Source organism: Piliocolobus tephrosceles, chromosome 8 (genome assembly GCF_002776525.5).
Source record: "Piliocolobus tephrosceles isolate RC106 chromosome 8, ASM277652v3, whole genome shotgun sequence".
NCBI classification, from domain to species: Eukaryota; Metazoa; Chordata; class Mammalia; order Primates; family Cercopithecidae; genus Piliocolobus; species Piliocolobus tephrosceles.
The window spans coordinates 51,791,092-51,815,251 of NC_045441.1; the positions used below are offsets into that span (position 1 = coordinate 51,791,092).

The 24,160-nt window shown below is 42.1% G+C and overlaps 1 protein-coding gene and 1 long non-coding RNA gene across 14 annotated transcripts in view; one reads left to right on the plus strand and one right to left on the minus strand.

Annotated features, from left to right (window-relative positions):
• Nucleotides 1-24,160, plus strand: part of CPVL (carboxypeptidase vitellogenic like) — a 213,704-nt gene that overhangs the window by 47,130 nt on the left and 142,414 nt on the right. Inside the window, exon 1 of one of the 13 annotated variants that reach the window (XM_023225951.1) lies at nt 2,087-2,404. The exons of 11 other annotated variants lie outside the window; for them this stretch is intronic. The gene's annotated coding sequence lies outside the window, so the exon portion shown is untranslated. Of the gene's footprint in view, nt 1-2,086; nt 2,405-24,160 lie in introns of those variants that run through there. One more of the 13 variants, XM_023225952.2, reaches the window with a different exon arrangement.
• LOC111551886 lies at nt 20,669-23,841 on the minus strand. Its single transcript, XR_002734491.1, has 3 exons — nt 23,787-23,841; nt 22,242-22,539; nt 20,669-20,827 (listed from the first exon to the last, which is right to left on the minus strand). It is a non-coding gene; the product is annotated as an uncharacterized LOC111551886 (long non-coding RNA).

The window sequence follows — 24,160 nt, forward strand, 5'->3', positions numbered from 1 at the left end:
AGACTATCTTTTTCCTTGTTTTTTCTTTTTAATCAAGTGTCTAGCACAGAACCTGACACACGACAAACCCAAATACAGGGTAGCCCAAAAAGGTTAGTGCAGTTTTAAGCCTTAATAACTTCTTAAGTTGAAATGTTACAAACTTACAAAACTCATTTGAACATTTACTTCTTTTGACTCTGTTTTAATTATTTTAATAAATGTAATTATAATTTTCTTTTCTGGTTAATGTATGCCATATTTCACTCAGGGGAACTGAAACAAAAATGAAAATTAAAATATGTTATTCAACACTCACAGAGATAAATAGTGTTAACTTTCAAATGGTATTCTTATAAGTTGCAGCATTTATAGCCTTGAGGTTATTAAAATTGCAGGAAGACTTTTGGGACACCCTGTTTTTGAATAAATATGCTACAGTATGACTCATCCTGTGTTTACTGTAAAATTCAGTTTAATTCTTAAGTGGTTCCATGTGGGCATAGGTATTGTTTGGCCAGTAGTTGTCCTTATACTTAGACCCAAGGAGCCCTTGTCCAGGGCCCACACTTTAGAAGGCAAATTCCAAATTCCCTCCCCAAATGGCACTGAGCCTCCTTCAAGGGTCTGCACACCAGCAGCAGTGTTGTCTGCTAATGTCTGTACTCCCATGGGCGAACATTGCTGACTCTGGTGTTCATACTCTTGAGCGCAAGAGGTGGCTGGGGACAGCTGCTTCTGGGAAGCTGGACTGAGCTTCCACCAATGGACTAGAGCCCTGTGGGAAGAGAGGAGGTGGCTGCAGACCAGGAACTAGAAACCACCTCTCCCTGCACCATCATATTTAAGTGCAGATCATCCATAGCTTCAATCTGGCCTTTCATGTCAATTCCCAAGGCATATTTGTCTAGGTAGGAAGGTAGAACTTATTGTACTTAATCATTTGTTAACTTGGTGTATAACTTTTAAATATTTAGGTATCTGGCATACAAATCTCTGTTTGTACTTTTGCCCTGGGTCCTGCAAATATTAAAGGTGGGCTGATTTTGGCCTTAAAAAATTTATTTTCCCACAAACCGATTTTTCTCCATAAAGAGGTAGGTGGGTAGGAAGTACTTCCAAATAGAAGGTATGATAGCAAAGAATGACTGCAGTCACTGAGCACATACTCTGTGCGGGGTGATTTACACATCGTTTTTTCAGTTAGTCCTCACAACAACCCAATAAAGTAGGTACTTAGGAAAAAACAGAGATTCAGTGACATTAGTTTGTTCCAGCTCATAAAACTAGTGCTTTAGTTAGCCTTAGTTGCATAACAGACTACGCGAAACTGAAAGTGGCATAAAACAATTTTTTCCCCTGTCAGGTTGGCTAGGCTGCTCTACTGCGGGTTTCCCTGGGCTCACTCCTGCAGCTAGCTGTGAGGAGATGGAGGTTGGCCGGGGACAGTGCAGAAGATTCCCCATGGCCTCTCCCACTTGTCTGGCAGTTGATGCTGCTGTTGCTGATAATGATGACCTTCCTTTATTTTGTGTTATCTAGTTGCCATTGCAACCGGCTTGCCTTTTTTAGTTCTTGCTCCCGTACTGGCTGGCTCAATGCCCAGCACCTGGTGATGGTTAATAATACGCACTCAAGTCACTTAAAAGCAATGTGACCCTGGATGGGTTACTTAACCTCACTTAGTTTGTGTTCCCCCCTTGCAAAATGGGTATAATGATACAGAACACATCAGGTGGCTCTGAGACTCCAGCGCAGTGATTCAGGAGAGTGCTTGGCAGGACAGTGGCACTTGGTGCGCGCTTACTGCTAGTGCAGCTGGAATGTAGACCATCAGTGAATGTGTGTTGCCTTTTTAAAAAGTGGGAATCAAACACGACTCGCTTTCCAAATGTAAATCCTGGGCTTGCAAGTAAGTCCTAGAGTGCAGAAATAATTTCAAAATACAGGGTTGAAATTCTAAGATAGCAGATTTTAAAAAGTGGGAGACAAAATCAGAATAAAACAAAGGGACAAACCAACCTGAATTGCACCGCAGCCGACGATCTTTATTAATTTTTAAGATTCCACCCTAAGGCTGCTTGCTTCTTCCAGCATGGGAAGCGCTGACTTGGTGCGGACAGGTTTCTGGGACCAGGAGGTGGGGACACGACATACCTTTTGCTCTGTAGGTCTGGGTCATGTGAGCCTAGAGGAGCGCTTAAAGGCTCCAGTTCTGCAGGGTCCTCATGACTGGGTGGGGCTGCCTTACTTCTGCCTGACTTGGGAAGCGCTGCAAGCACAACCGGCTGGGGTCCTTGCGCACCGCGGCCCTGGGAGGAGCACCGACTGCGCCGCGTAAGTGCTGCTTTTCCCGCGTGGGTCGTGGCGGCTCAGCGCGACAAGTCCTCGCCTCGGTCCCTCGGACGTAGGGAGCGCGAAACAGGTGAACTCAAAAGCCCTTAGCACCAACAGGGGGCAAAGCGCCGTAGGGTGAGACTGGAATGGGGTGGTCGTGGCCGAGTCAAAGTTTTCAAGTTGATGGACTGCGTGCGCGCAGCCGAGGGAGTACTCTTCAAAGTTCCTGGCACAACTGTCCCACCTAGCGTTCTTCCAGGCTAGAAGGCGCCTCCTACTGCAGGAGCTCCTCTGGGGAAGTGCGAAGCTGTGGGGTCCTCTACCGCTCTTAGCGCTGGAGGGTGGCGGGTGCAGGACACTTTCCCTTACCACCTCAACGCGTCTTTTGGGGATGTGTTGATTTCGTAGGTGCTCAGAAGCAGGAGAAGCGGAAAATGCCTTCTATTTGAACGTGCCCAAAGCAGGGAAACTTGGCTTCAGCCTAGGAAGGAAAACATATAGGAAGACTTTTATTCTTGGAATGTAGGATTAGGAGAAACCAAGGGCACAGGAGACAGGTGGAAGCAGCTCCCTGCGAAGTGTAGATCAGCTTGGTGATACAGAAGCAAAAGGACTTTGAAATATTTATGGATTTAAATCCCAGCTCTGGCCTTGGCTAGTTAGTGACCTTGGGCAAATTATTTAAGCCTACTAAACCTCAGTCTTTCCATCTGAAAGATGGAGATAATACGTTTTTCTTTTTAAATAATTGTTTTATTGGAAATAGAAATAACATATAGAAAATGCCTCCCTAGCGCAGGACTTGGCTTTTCAGCTAAGTGTAATTTTCCTCATCAGTTGTGATTGATGATGAAGTCTGTGGTGAAGACAGAACAAAATAATGTTTAAAACTCTGGCCATATAATGACTGTGGCAACGCATGACCCGTGTGCAGTCACCTTTGAGCCCCCCACCTTCTCTGCAACCCCAGTGGGTCCCAAGAAAGGTGCTTGGGTTTTGGAGCTGGACAGTTCTGTGCAATTCCTGGTTCTAGTATTCACTACTTGGATGACATCAGGGACGTTACTTATCTTCCACAGCCTCAGTTTTGGCATCAGTAAATGAAAAAGGAGCCTCTCAGTACTTGCCTTTCCCTTCCCCGCTTAAATGTTCAACTCCTTTTTTTTTTCCTTTCTTTGATTTGGGATGAGTAAGAACAAAGATGTAAGCAGAAATAAAAAGTCCACCGAGAATACATTTTATTAGTTTGATAAATAATGTTTAAGAAAGTTGTCCAAAAGGAGAATTGGAGCACTTTTGGAAAAATACACTGCACTGACTTAGTTGGCATCTGAAAGTCTGCATGGTCGTCAAGACCCTTTGACTAATTGGGCATTTTAGATGTATACCTCATGCTATCTAAGTACAGGGGAAACCCTTTATAATGTAGTGTCAGTGTTCTTAACACGGTGTTGTTTTATTAATCTTTTATAGGAGTTGTTTGGGAGGGGCAGTTGGTCCCCCAGTTTATGTAAATCCAGTTTATAAATCACTTTATAGTGGGATTCTACTAATCTGAGAAATAGGTGGGTTTTGACTGACAGTTTGAATGACTTAGAAGAGTATGTTAAGAAAGTCCGCTGGGTCTACCAATTCACTCCCCACAAAAAATAAAAAAAAGAAGCAAATGATATAACAGAATTTTAAAAAATGAGTTTGTTTTTGTTTTGGGGAACATCTAGTTTGTCAGAGGAAACATTGAGTGTTGAATACTACCCCGGGATGCACAGAACTAAGGCAATGAGAGGGGAGGAACTCAGTTGTTGCCTCAGGTATCATTAGATATCTGTTTATTATCACCCAGATACTCAAGGTAAATAGGTAATGACCCATTCTTCCTTTTTTTGAGATGAGAGTCTCATTTTGTCACCCAAGCTGGAGTGCAATGGCACCATCTCAGGCTCACTGCAACCTCCATCTCCCGGGTTCAAGCGATTCCGGTGCCTCAGCCTCCTGAGTAGCTGGAATTACAGGTGTACACCACCATGCCCGGCTAAGTTTTGTATCTTTGGTAGAGATGGGGTTTTGCCATGTTGCCCAGGCTGATCTCGAACTCCTGACCTCAAGTGATCCTCCCACCTCCGCCTTCCAAAGTGCTGGGATAACAGGCATGAGCCACTGTGCCTGGCCAGTGACCCCTTCTTAATAGGAAGTATGGTTCACTAAAGAGCAAACATGATTGTTTTAGTTTAACATTTCCAATGGCTTTATAGTGTGGGATTTTCATTGACTGAACTAAGAACATTTAAAAGAAGTAGGCAAGCTTCTCAGAATTAGAAAGATACCTCTAGAACAATGACTCATTAACATCTATATTGACTTGGGAGAGAGGTAAGCTGGGCAAAAACTAAGAACTGTACTTTCCTGGTAAAAACAGTAATGGAGGTTGAACTTTTATACTATATTTGCAAGCTCAAAGATGTAAGCCTTAATAGACAGTTTACAAGACAGCTATTACAGCGTGTCTGAACTGAAACCAGGGTATTGAGATTTCTCTGCCTTCAGAGATATTATAGGTATAACCTTGAACATGAAATCACATGCTTTCATTGCTTTAACTCAGACCCTGGAGTGCAGGACAGGGTGGTGGTGGTGAAAGAGGGGGAAGGACTGTGTCCTTACATCTTGGAGCCTGAAAAAGCAAATTTTTTGCAGCTGATCTTTCCAATACAGTCGGGACTTATCTCCTAACTTTTTATCTCTAGTCTGATTCTAGTTATTGGTTGTCTTTAAATTGCTTAGAGTTGTCTACAGGGCAAAATATTTACATAGAACCCTGAGGCTAAGCCCTTCCTCCTTTACTTTTTGAGACTGTGTGTCTCATTACCCCTCTTTCAGAAAGACTGCTTGACATGTCTTTTTGTACTGTATGATTCTTGGGAGACAATGTAACCCAGCTCCCAACTGATTCATTTTCTCATTTATTTATTCATTTAACTAATGTTTTTCCCAGTGTTTGATTATGAAAAGGTTTAAACTTTCAGAAAAGTCAAAAAATTTTGCAATCTAGAATCTCCCTATATTCTATTATTGATTAGAAGCCAGGGTATTGATTTCAATTGATTAATCAACTGGCATTGATTAGTTCCTATCGTTTGCCTGGAGGTTTGCTAAGCAAAGCCGTAAAAACATAAAAGGCAGGATAGGGTTAGGGAACAAGGAGAGTTTTGATGTGGCAGAGCACAGGCTTGGAGTTTGTGAAGGGATCATGTAACTTTGGTTTGAAAAGTTACGTTGGAGTCGTATGGTAGAGGACATTACATTTCATCGTAGGAAGTTTATACTTTATCCTGGTTGCAGGTGGGAGCCATTGAAGGCATGGGAGGAAGGGAGTGCCTTGTGTTTTAGAAAGCTCATTGCAGTATCAGCGTTAGGCTAAGTTGGAGGGAAAAGGACTGCAAGTCTGAGAGATGTGTTAGGAAGCTTTGTAAATGTCTTGGGGGAAGTAAGGGTTTAACTGTGGATAGAACAGAGAAAAAAGGAAGTAGAATAGCACTTGGTGACAGATATGACTTGAGGACTTCTGGTTTTAGAACTCAGGCATCTGCAATAATAAGGGAGCATCATTAAGAATCTGGAAGTTGCTGGGCGTGGTGGCTCACGCTTGTAATCCCAGCACTTTGGGAGGCTGAGGCAGGCGGATCACCTGAGGTCAGGAGTTTGAGACCAGCCTAGCCAACATGGTGAAACCCTGTGTCTGCTAAAAATACAAAAATTAGACAGGCATGGTGGCCCATGCCTGTAATCCCAGATACTCAGGAGGCTGAGGCAGGAGAATCACTGGAACCCGGAAGCAGAGCCTCCAGTGAGCCGAGATTGCGCCACTGCACTCCAGCCTGGGCAACAGAGCAAGACTGTGTCTCAAAAAAAAGCATCTGCAAGTCATAGAAGGAGGAAGTTTGAGGAGAATGATGATGTCCTGTTATAGAGTCAGTGGGTTTGAGGGACTGATTGGTTATCCTTGTGGAGGTGACAGTTGACAGTGGTGATACAGTCCTGAAACGCCCAATAGCAATGTCAAGACTGAACAAACATTTGGACTAGTGATTAATACTCAATGGGTTGTTGAATGGGAATGTACAGAAGAAGAAAAAAAAAGGACAAGATCTTGAAGAAAATCTGAATATATAGAGTTCTTGGAACAAAAAATAAATACAGGTGTTCAATGATCTGTTAGTATTTTAATGCCTGTTTATCTACAGTGTTATTGTAGCTGCAGTTCTCCTTAATAATTGACCACAGTCTCTAACTAGAAGACCATATCCACACTAGTAAAGTGAAGTAAGTCCTTCCTTTTCCCATTCTGGGAAGTGCAGGGGGTAAGGTGAGGCAGAGGAAAGAAAAAGAGAAAGTTAAATAATTTTTTTATATAGGACTTTTAGAGCATACAATGCTTTTTCCAGGTAACCCACTTCCAGATCAGAAGCCAGGTAATTTAATAAACTTGTCTATCTTTTCACGAGGCAACAGCTACTTTTTTTTTTTTTTTTTTTTTGAGGTGGAGACTCACTCTGTTGTCCAGGCTGGAGTGCAGTGGTGCAATCTCAGCTCACCGCAACCTCTGCCTCCTGGGTTCAAGCGATTCTCCTGTCTCAACCTCCTGAGTAGCTAGGACTACAGGCGTGTACCACCACACCTGGCTAATTTTTGTGTGTTTAGTAGAGACAGGGTTTTACCATGTTGGTCAGGATGGTCTCCATCTCCTGACCTCATGATCCACCCGTCTCGGCCTCCCAAAATGCTGGGATTACATGCATGAGCCACAATGCCCGGCCAAGGTACAGAGTTTTTAAGTGGCAGAAACCACATTTGAAGCTGTGAAGGCATACTTTATTTTTTTATTTTTTATTTTTATTTTTTGCAATGGAGTCTTTCCCTGTCACCCAGGCTGGAGTGCAGTGGGGCGATCTTGGCTCACTGCAACTCCGCCTCCTGGGTTCGAGTGATTCTCTTGCCTCACCTTTCCGAATAGCTGGGACTACAGGCATGTGCCACCATGCCCAGCTAATTTTTGTATTTTTAGTAGAGACAGGGTTTCACTATGTTGGCCAGGCTGGTCTGCAACTCCTGACCTCATGGTCTGCCCACCTCGGCCTCTCAAATCGTTGGGATTACAGGCATCAGCCACCACACTCGGTCTGAGGGCACATTTTAAATCTGTCATGCTATTTCCACTGGACTGCACTGCCTTCCTATATGCTACTGACTGTATGCTAGGCACTGTGTTAGGTGTTTGCACATGTAGGCTCCTTACTGTGGCCCCTCTGTTTTGGAAAGGTGATCAGCAGGGAAGCTCAAAGCACACTGCACAATTGGTTATTGCACAATTGGTGGGATGTCTGCCCTCTGATGGTGCCTTGTTTTCACCCAACTTCTTGAACTCTACAGGAAGGGCCAACCCCTCTCAGAAATGCCAGCCCCTAAAGCTGGTACAAAGGTCATGCAACCTTCCTACTTCACTGAGTTCAACAGTCACTTCATTCATTCTCCTTAAGATCATACCTTCGATCCCTGGCTGATTAAGGGTGAAGTGGAGAAAAGCTCTATTTTCACTTGTGTGTTTGTTTTACCCCATCAATCTTCTGCCTTCCCTCATTGTCCCACAGTTGTGCCTGTCTAAGGTCACTTTTTGCTTTTTTCTTATTTTCCTTCCCTGGTGAGTCTTTGGAGAGAGGGTGCGATAGAATGTGGAGCCTAGAGCAAGATTAGCCCCAGTTGACTCTGGAAGCCGTAAGAATTATGCTGCTTCCTCAATGCTTTTTTCCCAAAGTTAGAAGTAGCAAGTTGTATAGTGAGTAATAGGATTTGCATTGTAAATGGGGTCATCCTCCAGTGAGGACTTTACTAAATGCAGTGTTTATTTGTAATGGGGCACGACTACTGCATTCCTCATGCTTTATGACAGTATTTAGGGTTTACTGGTTTTCATGCGTGTCTCTCTTTGCTAGAATGAGGGCTCCTTGAAGGTAGATGCTGTCCCCTTTTCATCATTACTCCACAAGTTTTAGCAAAGTTTCTCACCCTTTACTGTATGGCTAGAAAATCTCTAAAGAGTTGAGATCTGTTAAAGGAGAGAAAACTGTTTGTATAGAAGAGTGTGGGTAGAAGCCTATATGTTTATTTTTTTGATTTGAGACGAGGTCTTGCCACATTGCATAGGCTGGTCTTAAACTCCTAGGCTCAAATAATCCTCCTGCCTCGGCCTGCTAAAGTGCTGGGATTACAGGCATGAGCCACTGTGCCCAGGCGAGGCCTGCATGTTTGAATGGATCAAGAAATGTGATTGTTTAGTGCTGAGGGAGGGTAGGTAGGTTGCAGGGAAAGGCCTGGCTAGGGAAAAGCTCATATGCTCCTAAGTCAAGCAGTAAGAAATGTAGAATGTGAAATAAAGATGAAGCCATTCTGAGTCATATGCAGACCCTAGGAAATATCTCCTTACATTTGACACAAGGGGAAGTGGCAGCCATAGCTAATTCTGAAAACGAGAAATGCTCCTGCCCGGGTTACTTGATGGAGAATATTATTAGCAGTCAGCAAGTCAAGTGGAAATAATTTGTTTTGTTTTGTTTTCTCCCCTGCTAACTATTGGCGTGTTGGTGGTATTAACTTGCCTGGCAGGAGAATGAACAGCCTGTGCCGTTGGGACCCAGGAGCTTTCTGAGGTGGCAGACCGCACACTCCATGTGAAGCCATGACTCTTTCCACCGTTCTTGTGTACACGTGTATGTGAACATTGGTGTCTGCAGAATCTGAGACTTTTGTTTCAGAGAAAAATTGCTGGAAGCCACTGATTTAGAATTTTGTTGACAGGATTTTTTAAAAATCTGTGCTCAAAAAAGATGTAATTTAATCAGTTCTGTAGCCCCCCCTCCCCCTGCCAAAAAAAAAAAAAAAAAACAGCCTTTCTTAGGTTTTTTAGGTTGTCTTACGAACACTGACAGAAATGTGTAGGTTCAGGGCACCCAGAGCAGATGTGGAAGTTCTTTCATTAAGGTAGCCTACGTGAATCATCGCTGTGTCTCAAAGCCTGAAGCAGTTTTCGCCTGATCTCCTTGGCTGCATTTTAAAAATCTTAGACATTCCAAGCTGAGAGGAATTTTGGGAATTATATAGTCCATCTAAATCCCCAGAATTTACAAATGATGGAACTGAAGTCCAAGGCGAGAAGTGAATTGGCTTGCCCAAGGATATACCTGTCAGTGAAGTGAAGGCTGCAACTTTTGACCTTGTACATTCAGGAATTGTGGCAGAGCCTTTCCTGCTCGTCTTAGAATGAAATGTACTATAGGGAGCCCGCAGCCATCCTCTATGGTCTGGCTTTATTGTCTCTTTTTTCTCTGTTTTTTAGTTTCCTTCTACTTTCTCTCAGTATACCTTTCAAGTGGGATGGAATTTGAAACCCACTGAGCAGAGAATATGAGAAATACATGTATAATGACACAAAGTTAGGTTTGTTAGCATTATGTGCAGCAAAGGAGGACACATACCCTAGGGATGGAGAAGTGGGAAGAAGCCTCTGAAAGGTTTGGCCTTGTGCTACATGAATGAAAGGAGGGATCAGGGAAGAGGTACCCGCTGGATTAGCTGCTGCCAAGTGCCCATGGCAGCTCAGGAACTTAAACTATCAGCAGTCGCTGTTCAGGAGATGGGAGGGACAAAGCGCTATCATTGGTAAGAATACAGCAGTTGCTCAGAAAAAAGGACTGTCCATCATATTGCAGCTGCAGAGTGGCCTTGGGTATATAGAAATATTGTTAATGTTCTGTTGGGAGCATCTTAGACTGATTAGCAGTAGAGCTGATTTTCACTCTCAGGGATTTGGGTCTCTCTCTTTCTCGGTTAATGGCACCATCATCCACCCACCCAGCCATCTAAGTCACATCTGGGATCATCCTAGATTCTTTGTTCTATTTCAACTCTAATATATAATCACAAGTTTCTTCCAATTTTACTTTCTTCTTCTTCTTCTTCTCCTTCTCCTTCTCCTTCTTCTTCTCCTTCTTCTTCTCCTTCTTCTTCTTCTTCTTATTATTTGGAGATGAAGTCTCGCTCTGTTGTCCAGGCTGGAGTGCAGCGGCGTGGTCTTGGCTCACTGCAACCTCAGCCTCTAGGGTTAGAGTGATCCTCCTGCCTCAGCCTCCTGAGTAGCTGGGATTATGGGCACATACCACCAAGCCTGGCTAATTTTTGTATTTTTAGTAGAGACAGGGTTTTGTCATGTTGGCCAGGCTGGTCTGGAATTCCTGACCTCAGGTGATCTACCCACCTTGGCCTCCCAAAGTGCTGGGATTACAGGCATGAGCCACTGCACCCAGTCAACCTTCTAATTATTTTTAAGTCTGCCCTCACCACGCTGTTATTACTAGTTTCCTGCCCTAGTTCGAACTCCCATCATCTTTATTCTAGATTATTGTGAAACATATTAACTGGCCTTCCTGCCTTCTGTCTTTCTGGCTTAAGTCCATCCTTACATTGATGTCCCTAGTACTCTTTTCAAATTATCAAGCCCTTCAGTAGTTCCTAATCACTAGAGGATAAAGATTCTTAACCTATCTAGAAAACTCTCTCTTATCGGCTCTCTACTGACTTCTCTAGATTCCATCCTATTTCTCCTCTTCCTAATTATGCTTTTCTTCTGCCTCTATATTGGTTATCTATTGCTGCATAACAAATTTTTAAACGCTATAAATTCCATGACCTGCCAAAATAGTGATATAGGCATTAAGAAGAAATTATTTAGGCAGATAGTGAGGGTACAGGAGTCCTCAGTAAGGTTTTCCTTTTAATGAAAGGCAGACCCCAAATAATTTTCTTTTCTAACAAAGAGCAGCCTGCCTATAAAATTGAGCTACACCCATAGACAAGTAAGCTGGAAGCTTGCACGAGTGAATGCCGGCAGTTGTGCCAATAGGAAAAGGCTACCTGGGCTAGGCATGTTCAAAATGGCAGCTCCATCTTCCCTTTTCCTTTCCAACCACCTGTGCAATAGGGAGCAGACAATAGTGCTTTCTAAGTGGAAAGCCCATTTGCACAATAAGGTTAGGGTGAGGTGGCCAGCTTCCCTGTATGCTATGTAAATGTTATACCTGGTCCAGCCAATCTGTGAGCCAATCTATGTCTGTATAAATCAGATACCCCCTCAAGCCTGTCTATAAAATCTGGTGCACTCCACGAAGGGCCAGATTTCCCATTCAGATGCCCCTCTCTCTTGCAAGAGAGAGAGCTGTTCTCCTTTTTCTTTTGCCTATTAAACCTCCGCTCCTAAACTCACTCCTTGTGTGTGTCCACATCCTTAATTTTGGTGTGAGATGGCAAACCCCAGGTATTTACCCCAGACAGTGATGCCACCTCAGTAGGAGACACAGCAGCACATGAGGGAAGTATAGAGGGATTTATTTAATTAGGAGTTAAAGTCAAGGTTAGAAACTAGTTTGGAGGTTTGCAGTAGTCCAGACAAGTGACAATAAAGAACTGGATTAGGCCATGAGAGTAGATTTAGAGAGGTAAAGGTGAATTTGAAAAACATCTAGGAGATTCAGTTGGTGATTGATTGGCTGTGGGAATGCAGGGTCAGAGAAAAACAGATAGATCAAGAATACATCCTGGATTTCTGGCTTTAGTACTTGAGTTGATGGGAGTATTTCCAACCAAGATGAAAAATAGGGAAGTAAGGACAAGTTTAGGGAAGGAGATAATAAGTTTAGTTTTTGAGTTCTTCTTAACTACTTTTGATTTTTGTCAATATAATAAAAGTAATGTTATAATTCTCACGATAAAAAATTTTCTTCTCCACCCCTCCCCATCCTTCTCTTATCTCTGAGACCTCCTCTCATACTTCTACCTATTTTTTCTAGCCTTTAATTCCAAATTTCCAAGTAATCTGCCTAATCTGTTTCTTGATTTATTGGTTTTAGAGTTTCACTTTTTATTTGAGGTATTTTCGATTGACTTATTCAACAAGGTGAGAATTTACCACTTTTACATACCTTACCTCCTGACTTTCCTACCCTCCAACCTGTCCAAATGGTGATATAATTTTTCTCTTTTGCTAAATCAATATCTAATGTTTACCTTATTATGTAAATATTGCTCACTACTGAGCCAAGTACTATACTATAATTGCAATCCATGTCTTGTACAGTTTTATTTTCTTCATCAACTTAAAAATTGCCTCTTTGCATTGTTCTGTTTTCTCTATCACTCTTATAACTTCTGTCCAAACTTGCTGACAGAGCTGTAATATCCTTATTGATATGATTTTTTACAAAAGCTCATGCAGTAGTCAGTTATAGATACATTTCTTCCTTGAGGACATCTCATGTGGACCCCCAGTCTGTCTTACTGCTCCAATATGCACTGGTGGCTCTTTAGATAAACTGTTATTCTGTGATTTCACTTCCCCTCTTCAGTCCTAGTTCCCCTGTTACTGGGTTTCCATGTCTTCCTCTTTCTTGGTTTACATCCTTGCTTTGGTGGACCACATTTGCCAGTAGCTTTCTGAGAAGTGGTATATGAGAAACATTAAAAACAACAACAACAACAACAACAACAAAAATACTGGCTGGTTCCCAAGCTGTATATCAGGTGAAAAAAAATTAAATTAAAAATAAAAATCAGAATCTAGCTGGGTGTGGTAGCTCATACCTGTAATAGCAGCACTCTGGGAGGCTAAGGCAGGAGGATTGCTTGAGCCCACAAGCTAGAAGCTGAAGTGAGCTGTGATTGCAGCATTGTACTGCCACTGCAGCCTAGGTGACAGAGTGAGATCCTATCTCTAAAATAAATAAAAATAAATAAATAAATAAATCTGATATATTTCTGAATATTTATTTAATTTATTCTCATGATTGATAGAGGCTGGGTGTGGTGGCTCATGCCTATAATCCCAGAACTTTGGGAGGCTGAGGTGGGTGGATCACGAGGTCAGGAGTTCGAGACCAGCCTGACCAACATGGTGAAACCCCATCTCTACTAAAAATACAAAAAAATTAGTTGGGCGTGGTGGCATGCACCTGTGATCCCAGCTGAGTCTCAGGAGGCTGAGACAGGAGAATAGCTTGAACATGGGAGGTGGAGGTTGTGGTGAGCTGAGACTGTGCCACTGTGCTCCAGCCTGGGTGACAGAGCGAGACTCCGTCTCAAAACAAAACACAATAAACAAAAAACTAATGCAATTTTGGCTCTTGATTCTTTTTATGTGATACCATTCTCTTTCTCTCTTCTCTGGAAAGTTTCTAATAGTCACTTTATTTCTGAAATGTGTTCTTCATCTCTTCATTTATTGATCCGGGAACTTGATGGTTCCTTTAAATCTGAAAAATCATATCTATACCTCTGCAGATATTTTCACACTATTTCTTTGATAATTCCTTACCCTGATTTTTTTTTTTTTTTCTTTGAGACAACATGTCTTTCTGTCATCTAGGCTGGAGTGCAGTGGTGCGATCATGGCTCACTGGAGCCTTGACCTCCTGGGGCCCAAGTGATAATCCCACTTCAGCTCCCCAAGTAACTGGGATCACAGGTGTGTGCCACCATGTCTGGCTAATTTTGTAAACTTTTTTTGTAGAAATGAAATTTCATTATGTTGCCCAGGCTGGTCTCGAACTCCTGGGCTCAAGCTATCCTTCTGCCTTGGTCTCCCAAAGTTCTGGGATTACAGGCATGAGCCACCTGATCTCCCCTGAATTTTATCTGCCATCTTTTTCTGGAACTTCCATTAGTCAGATATTGATCTTCTGGAACCAATCTTCTAATTTCCTTATCTTTTTTCTCCCTATTTTTAAAAGTTCTGTTATCTTTCAATTATATTTTCTGTGAGATTCTATAACTTAATTGCACTGTCCTTTTATCAAATTCTTAAGATTTCTACTATTGTATTTTTAATTTTCAGAAGCATGTTCTTATTTTTTATTCTGTTGTTTAATGAATGCAATATCTTCTCTTATCTCCTTAAAGATATTTTGGTTTTTGGAGAGTTATTCTGCTTCATACATTGCTATTTCTTGTGAGTTTTTGTTTTTGTGCTGTTTCTTTTGGATTTTCTACCAAGCTGGAGGCTTTCCTCAAATACCCAATAGTTCCTTGAAGTCTGTTTACGTATTAAGTGTGAGAAACTAAATTGCTGGTTGGACACTGTGTTGAAGGGATTTGTCAGCAGTTTACTGGCTCCTTGCGGTTGATTGGTGGATTCAACACGCTTCGTTGGAGGATCCTACATGTCATTATGTGTATGTTCTTTCTCTAAGAGAATGCAGTTTTTGCAAAAAAGAATCCTTCAGTCTCCTGCAGAAGCTGAAGAATGAAGGTATAGAGTCCTTACTGCCAACATTCTTACTGCTGAGTGTTCAAGGGCTGGGGTCTGTCATTGTGTTCAGTGTGTAGACTTCCCGAGTTTTCAGTAGGGTATCTCTTCCCCAACTTTCACTGTTTCTTACATTCCCAAGTCTAGAGTGTCTCTACTGAAAATGTCCAAATAATTAATTTTCTACAGAATAAGGCTCTCACCTCCTCTTTTAGATTGGGGAGGGACTTGAGGATCTAAATGCTGTTATAGACTCATACCAATTCCTCCATTTTCAGCCCCATACTTCGCTTTTGCCTTCTACAGTACTTACCAGTTTTGACCTTTTCTGTAGTTGCATGGTTTGAATTAGCTTGTTTCTCGTTTATATTCTGCTTTCATTCTCTGCAAACTATCTGTTCACTTTCCATCTAACAACAAAAATTTGATCTGCCCCATTTACTATTGTCTCTCCTATTTTCTTGGGTATTGGGATTTGTAACTTTAAAAAATGTCTTCACTCTCATTTTAGAGAGTTTTCATGAGGGGACAGAAATAAATGTTTCTGACTCACCACGTTTCAGCAGGATTAAATGCCATTTTGACATGTTGAGTTTCATATACCCATGGGGCATCAGGTAAAAATGTTAGGCAGGCAGTTGGATGGATGAGGCAGAAGCTTTTGAGAGGCACTCTCATTTTGAGTGGTGTCCACAGAAAGTGCTGGTTTTAGTGATGAGACCATTTTTTAGTGTGTGGAAGTGTGATAAGCTGTGGACCAAGGATAGAATCCTAGAAGAATTTTAGAACCATGAAAACACAAATTACAGAAGGCAAGGCATCGATAAATTTACCAAAGGGGCAGTAGCAGCGTGTCAGAAAAGTCAATAAAGATAAAGACAGATTTTTCTTTTGAATTTAGAAATATGGAGATTATTAATGATTTTAGCAAGATGATATGCACAGAAGTCAGAATACATTAAGTAAGAATGAAAACAGGATTTTATTTATGTATTTATTTTTGCTTTCAGAAACTGCTGACAGAAGCAATAATAGAGGGTGTTCAGTGCCTTATGAAGCAGATGAACCAGTCTGTGGGCTTTTTATGTTGTCTCCACCTTAGATACTATACGCAGTGGATTTTCAAATACCTAGTGAGGGAATGCAGTGACTTTGTTGCCCTTGGATTAGCTGTGTGAAGACATTTTGGCTGGTTTGATCTGAGAGGTCATTTCTCATGCCCCACTTGCTCTTTTTCAGTGTTGGTGTGAGCAAACCAGATTGTATGGGGCTTTAAATTTTGGGTATGGCTGATGAAGCTGATACTGTTAACCATGCCTTTCTTCAATTGTATGTATGATGAAATGTTTGCAGGAAAATAAAGACAGTGGAGTGGAGGGGTTACACTAGAATAAACCTAAATTCCATTTTTGAGATCTCTGAGAGAGCCCAAAACACAGCACTTTGTCTTTCTCTCCTGAGTTCTGAAGAAATTGAGAAATAAGACAGAAGAGCAAGGCAGCAGGACAGCGAAACATCAGCTTGATTAACGAGGGAGGCCGGGCTGGAATGGCACTTTTCCTTTTGGGCAAATGGGTTTCCTATGACTGATGCCCGAGTTGAGCAGACTTGCCCAGCAATCCTCAGGTTCACACAGGGTGGAGAGAGAAAAGCACCGCTCCGTGTGGGGATGGGGAGTGAGGTGAGCCCAACATGACCAGTTTATCCAAATGTACCCATAAGGTGAACCCTTCTGCCTGACATCCTGCCCCTACAGAGGGAAGAAGGCAGCAGCAAGGAGCCAGCAGTGTTACACTGTTGGACTTCCTGGACACTGATAGAGATATCCAGAGCTGGGAAGAAGCAGTGCCCTAAAACACAGGTTGGCTTTCAATACCCAGCACGAGTCTATACCTGATCCCCCTTCGAACCACTCTGACCATGGCTCACTGGCTCCCACCATGGGCTTCCATCTGCACTGTTTCCTGTTAATGGCCTTTGTGGTCACTGTTCTCCTGCCAGGAACTCTCTTCTTCCTAGACACTGTCTCATGCCCTCAGATCTGCTCAGGTGTCACCTACTCAGGGGGGCCTTCCCTGACCACCTTCTCAGGTAGTGCCACTGCTTGACCCCTTTCCTTTCTATTCCATTTATCCTGCTTTGATTTTCTTAAAAGCCTCGCCTGTCTCTCTTCCTGAGTTCATGAAGGCAGATGCTGTCTGTTTTATTCATTGTATGAGCTAAGGATATATTTATTCAGTGAATGAGTGGATGGTCCAGTCAACTTGGAATCCGTTCCAGCTCAGCTGCTGCCTAGAGTATTACCACTTGCAAAGTGGCCGAGTCAGCATGGGCCTCTATTGAAGTACTACACTAACTCTTTTCAAGAATGGAGGTGGGCCAAGGCGCAGTGGCTCATGCCTGTAATTCCAGCACTTTAGGAGGCCAAGGCAGGCGAATCGCTTGAGCCCAGGAGCTCGAGACCAGCCTGGCCAACATGGTGAAATTCCATCTCTACGAAAAGTACAAAAATTAGCTGTGTGTAGTGGCATGCACCAGTGGTCCTAGCTACTCTGGAGGATGAGGTGGTAGGATCACTTATGCCCAGGAGGTGGAAATTCCTGTGAGCCAAGATTGTTGGCCACAGAGTGAGACCCTGTCTCAAAAAAACAAAACAAAAAAAACAAAGAGTGGAGGTGACGCTTGAATGAGATAACATATGGAAAAGAGCTGAGAAATATACTAGAATCGTGGAAGCGAATCCTATAGAGTGGTTACTGCTACAAACAGTAGTCGCTCTTTTAGAATCAGGGAGAAGTTTCCCCTGTCACTTTAGGGATTGGTGGTTAAACTGATGACATTGCCAAATTTACTAGGATTATCCTTATATAAAATGTTCTCATTCGTTGTTCCCAATCTTAGCCGTGTATTTGCCACCCTGTGTATCCTAATGTTTTTATTTGAAAATTCTAATTATAGTAGGCAATAAAAAGGAGGTGATTCTTTTTTTTTTTTTTTTTTTTTTTTTTTTTTTTTTTTTTGAGACAGAGTCTCACTCTGTCACCCAGACTGGAGTGCAGTGATGCGATCTCGTCTCACTGCAACCTCTGCCTCCCGGGTTCACACCATTCAAAAGGAGGCAATTCTAAGAAGAACAGGGCTACACTTGAGCAAAACTAACAAAAATTTCTTAGTGGAAGACACTGACTTTGCCATGAGATTTTAATGTCCCAAAGAGTAGAGAGCTTCACTTATCCCCAAAAAGTAATTTTTGAAACTGAAAGAAGTACACTAGAAATCCATTATGAAGTAATCTGTGGACCGGTGATTTTCACATCTTTACAAATAAATATGCCTTTCATTCACTTGCAGTTTCAGTACCTATAAATCCTGCAAATGGACAAAACAATCCAGTTTATTCAGAATTCCGCTTTTATCAACAGTTGCATTGAGGCAGATTTTGTTATATTCTGTCGTTTATATAGTGGTATATGGAAAATACATGGACTTTGGCATCACCTAGATATGGCTTCAAATTCCAGCTTTACTACTCAATAGCTAAGGGGGCATGAGAAAATTATTTCACCTGGGACTGAGTTTACTCATATGGACATGTGTTCTATAAAGTGCTGGCCTTAGGGCTTGTCTAAGAATAGTATCACAGTTAAGAAAAGGTGTGCTGTCTGTTAGTGAACGGCTATGAGGTGTTCTGTAACAAGGGAGCCTCCTGGGTTCAAGCGATTCTTCTGCCTCAGCCTCATTAATTGTATTTAACCCAGACTTTCCCAAATGTTTTTCCTTATAAAATCTGTTAATATGTTGCAGAATTGGTATTGCATAAAGGACCCCATGGGAAATCCTGGCTTGCATAATGCCAGACATATTTGATGTAAGAAATCAATTTTGCTTCCCTTTTCCAGCTTAGTGTTGGCCAGTCAGAATTTTCACTGGACGCCTACCAGGCAACTTAGAGTAGAACTCTTGGGGTTTTGTGCCTTCACACCCTCCATCCCAACTCCTTCCATGGTCTTCCTGAGCTCCAATCATGGCCCCACTATTCATGTATTAGTTTCCTAGGGATACTGTGACAAAACACCACCATCTGGGTAACATAAAACAACAGAAATTTATTGTCTCACAGTTCTGAATGCTAGAGTCCAGAATTAATGTGTCAGCAGGACCATGCTCCCCCTGAAACCTGTAGCCTACAATCTTCCCTGCCTCTTCTAGCTGCTGGTGTTTGCCAGCAATCCTGGCACTCCTTGGCTTGTAGATGTATCACTTAGTGTCTGCGTCTGTTGTCACATGGCATTCTCCTCTATAGTTCCCTCCTCTTATGATAAGGACACGAGTTTTATTGGATGAAAGCCCTGCCCTCACCCAACTCCAGTATAATCTCATTGTAGCTAATTATTAGGTTGGTATAAAATTACTTTTAATTAAAAGTAGTGTGGCTCACGCCTGTAATCCCAGCACTTTGGGAAGACGAGGTGGGCAGATCATGAGGTCAGGAGATCGAGACCATCCTGGCTAACATGGTGAAACCCCCTCTCTACTGAAATACAAAAAATTAGCCGGAGTGGTAGCACACACCTGTAGTCCCAGCTACTTGGGAGGCTGAGGCAGGGGAATCGTTTGAACCCAGGAGGCAGAGGTTGCAGTGAGGCGAGATTGCGCCACCGCACTCCACCCTGGCGACCAAGTGAGACTTGTATCCAAAAAAAAGTAATGGCAAAAACCACAATTGCTTTTGCATCAACCTTACTACATCTGCAAAGACCCTGTTTTCAAATAAGGTCATATTCTAAGGTACTAGGAGTTAGGACTTCAAAATATCTTCAACTCAGCGCATAATAATCCATGCAGTTACTCTGGGCAGAAAACAGGTGCCATTCTTGTACTTCTTGTCTTTCCTCAGCCATTATATCTGGTCTATGAGTAAATACTCGTAGATCTGCCTTCAAAATGTAGCTGACCATTTCTCATTACCTTCCCTGCTACTCTTTGACCCCAGCCTTTGTAATAGCTCCTGGGTTATGACAGCGGCCTCTTATTAGGTATCCTGGTTCCATCCTGATTCTCCTTAAGTCTACTTGTTAGATAGCAACCACAGCAATCATGTCACAGTGTAAATCAGATGATATTTCTCCCTTGCTGTAAACTCTCCAGTGGTCTCCCATTATTGTTAGAATAAAATGCTAACACAGGTGAAGGAAGATAAGACTCTCTGAGCACTGCTTTATCTCTCCAACCTTATTGTGTACCACTCCCTCCCCTATTGACTGTGCCCACCAACCCACAGTAAGCACCTTGTTTGCACTGCAGGGCCTTTGCACTGTTTCCTCAAGGCCAGCTCCCTCTCATTCTCAGATCATCTACTCAGAGATGTGTTTCCCTTTCATTGTTAGCTGAAACACTTGCACCCCAGCTGGCAGAGAGCAGAGAAATTTTTTTTCTAAATTTTAAATTATTTATTTATTATTTTTAATTTTTTTGAGAAAGTCTTACTCTGTTGCCCAGGCTGGAGTGCAGTAGTGCAATCTCAGCTCATGCACCCTCCACCTCCTGGGTTCAAGTGATTCTCCTGCCTCAACCTCATGAGTAGCTGGGATTACAGGTGCGTGCCACCATGCCCGGCTAATTTTTGTATTTTTAGTAGAGACGGGGTTTCTCCATGTTGGCCAGGCTGGTCTTGAACTCGACCTCGAGTGATCTGCCTGCCTTGGCCTCCCAAAGTGCTGGAATTACAGGCATCAGCCATCATGCCGGGCCCAGAGAGAGTTTTGTCACCAGTCATGAAGCGAAGCTCTCAGGAAACAAAAGGAGAGAAACAGGAATGAGATAGCTGTCCCTGGGAGGGAAAGGATCAATAGCTAATGGGTACCCCCAAATCAAATTTACATAAGAGTCACAATGCAAACAAATGATTTTTCTTCTGCTAATCTGAATTTGGAAAGGAAATTCTTACCTAGAAGAAGAGATCTGAGAGAGCTGATCTTGGTTAAAAAACAAAAAACAAAAAAACAACTCTTAGCCTTTCGTTGCTTTTTATTAGTTGTCCCAGGATCTTATCTGCAGGTTCCGGAACTAGTGGGGTTTCTCAGCCACTCCAAGTTGGCTGCCAGAAAGTGTAAGGGGAGAAAAAGAATATCTTTTCCTCATCCATCACAAGGTTCATGGCTGAGACCCCTATAACAAATAAAAAGAAAAAAAAATAGATTAAATGAAAAAAGTATAAAAGTTGTATTTAATATAAATTTTCAGTGACACAGAAACCTTTAGAAAACGAAGCCCCAAGGACCCAGGGAAAACCATATGTGTTTAGGGACAGTTGTGCAGAAGTGTAATTAGAGGACAAAAGAATGTGATCTAATAGTAATAAACCGGGGAACTCAGCAAGGCCTATTTGTTCAGATTCTTTTCAACCTCGGTGTGACATTCCTTCCCTCTGGGTATAGGGCAGGACCCCTCTGGAATGAGGGTCTTATGACCTACTTTCAGGGGAAGTAGGTCAGAGAATTCTTTCATGGCCAGCTCTCAGGAGAAAAAGGTGGGAAAAGGTCAGAGAGCAGCCTTCCTGCTTCTGCTGTTTTTTCAATTTCCTGCTGTTTAAAATACTCACTATGCCAAGGTGCCATTATTTTGGGGTATCATGTTCTGAGCCAGGCCTGACACCTCAGTTGCTTGCTTTACCACTTACTAACTGTGAACCTGAGCAAACCACTTAAATTCTCTGAGGATCAGTATCTCGTCTATAAAATGAGATGACAAGGTCAGGTTTTTTCTAACCCTTACCTACCTGGTTAGAAATAAAAAATATAAAGCAATCAGCACAGTTTCTTGTACATAGTAAGTGTTCAGTAATTGATTGCTATTAACTGGTATCATTATCATGATGGTGCCTTTAGTCACAGGCATGGCCCTTCTATTTAAAAACTGTTGAAAAACATTTTGGGATAATGTTTACTTTTTACTTTCCACCATGTGCCCAGTTAAATTTCCCTTCTGGTTGGAGTGGGATTTCAAGGTAAAGCTCCAGACTGTGGTGTCAGATTATATTATTTTCTCCTCTTCCTGATTTTTCTCATTCTCTCCCTGCCACACACCTCTAGTTTCCTTTTCCTGCACATCCAAGGATATGGTGGCAGAGATAGGGGTGACTAATTTGTTAGAGAGGTTAGACGCCACCGTCTGATGCCAGAGAGGAACCTGTGAGAAGGAGATAGGCGTGTCTCAGTGCCACTTCAGCAAAAGGTTGCCCTTTACCTTACATGCCATGACTGTGTCCTCCCTGGGAAAAGAGTACTTCAAGAGTGTTGTCCAGGATGTCAACATAGTGAGACTCTGTCCCTTAAATAAATAAATAAATAAATAAGTAAGTAAGTAAGTAAGTAAATTCCTGGGCTCAAGGGATCCTCCCGCCTTGGCCTCCCAAAGTGCCAGGATTACAGGCGTGAACCAATGTGCCGGGCAATAACTATTTCAATTGCAGCTACAATGGTTATTATATGGAAGATATGTATCCTTTGATTGGAGTAATCGATAGTGTAAAGTGGGGAAGTGGAAACAAGTGAAGGGGAGAACCGAAGACTGGTTTAAATACCTGCTCTTTGTTTCTTTGTCCTCATCCTGCAGGTTTTGTTTTTGATTCGTTTTTCTTTGGCAAAACACACACCTCCAGTGGCATTTTCAGGTTTCTTTTCTCGAGGTCTTGCAAGTCTGATTATGTTACCGGTTGATCAGGTAGGGGAGAACTGGCCAGGATTTTCCCTTTTTGTCTCTTCCGCTGGTCAGGTAGATTGGAATTGGAGTGTGAGCTAATGGAAAATAGCATCTAGCTCATTTCACCAATAATGAAGATGAGCCCAGTGTGTGCAGGTAAATGTTTAACAATTGGCTCTCTGAGAAAAAGAAGCCCTGATTTCTGGTGTTTGCTGGTTACTGTGGTATAAATACTCCTACCATAGTTTATTTCAAGCTACCAACAGGATTACTGAACACATAGTTGGAAAAAGATGCCCAGAAGCAAACCATCATATGTATAATCTGTCTACCACACAGATACAAAAATCATAACTCTAGATCACAGGTAATAGTAAAATGTAGTAAAATCATTAGGAAATGATAAGTTTTGAGTACTTTGAACGTATGTTTTAAAATGTAACTTCTTCAATGACAGTTTAATTGTTAATGGTGGCTCTGTTGAACAACTGACTCTCAGTATTCCTGAAAATTTAACCATCAGGTCTCTTGCGCTGGCTCTAGCACATCAGGTGGGACCCAGAGAAGTTACTGTCTTACACAAGGTCCTCGGAGGAGTCACGGCAGGACCTGGATTATTACAGAGTTGTTTCTAAAAACCAGACTTCTCTAGACAGATTTACTTACCAATGTTTCTTTTTATTCATTTGTTTATTTCTTTACTACATCCTTTAACAATCCATAAGAAGGATTTAGGACTATTACAGGCTGTTATTATCTATTGAGACAGCAAGAGTCAGAATATTTGAATATATCTGGAACAAAGGTGGGAGAGTGGGCCGGGGGCGATGGCTTATGCCTGTAATCCCAGCACTTTGGGAGGCTGAGGCGGTTGGATCACTTGAGGTCAGGAACCTGAGGTCAGCTTGGTCAACATAGTGAAACCCCGTCTCTACTAAAAATACAAAAATTAGCTGGGTGTGGTGGTGGATACCTGTAATCCCAGCTACTTGGGGGGCTGAAGCAAGAGAATCCCTTGAACCCAGGAGGCGGAGGTTGTAGTGAGCTGAGTTTGCACCACTGCACTCCAGTCTGGGTGACAGAGCGAGACTCTGTCTCAAAAAGGAAAAAAAAAAAAAAAGAAAAAGATGGGAGAGTATAGAAAGCAGATGAGATTTAGAGCCATAAGTAAATTCTGGCTTTGAGTCTTGGCCTTGTCATCTTGATCAAGTCAATTACTCCCTGGTAAACGTTTTCTAATCTGAAGATGCAGGAATTGGACCACATGAACATTTAATATCTTGTAAGTCTAAAATGTGGTTCCTTATTTAGTTTCATCAATTCAGTAATATTTGCTTAGTACCAACTATATGCACTCTCATTATGAACTGTACTCCAGGCAGAATGAATTACAGATATGATAATAAATATTATTATAGCATCTCACATGTATGTAGAGCCTTCTGATTTACCAAAGAGAAAATTTACTGTGAGTCTCTGGGATTCTTTGGCTTTAGGAGATCAGGACACATCTTAACAGAATGTTAGAGGAAGAAAAAGCTATTCTAGAAGTGCAAATAGAACCTTATTCCTAGGAAACAGAAGAGGTCATACCCAGGTAGTAATAAGGAATAAGGAATAAGCGCTTTTTCTGTCATGTCTAGCAGTTGCTTCACTTTGTTTTTTTAAAGAAGCAACAAAATTATTTTTTCTGAGTACAAAATTTTTGTAGAAAATTTAGAAATTATTAAGAAGTATTAAATAAGAAAAAAAACCATATATCCAATCTAATATTCTGCTTTTCTTTACCTAATAATATTT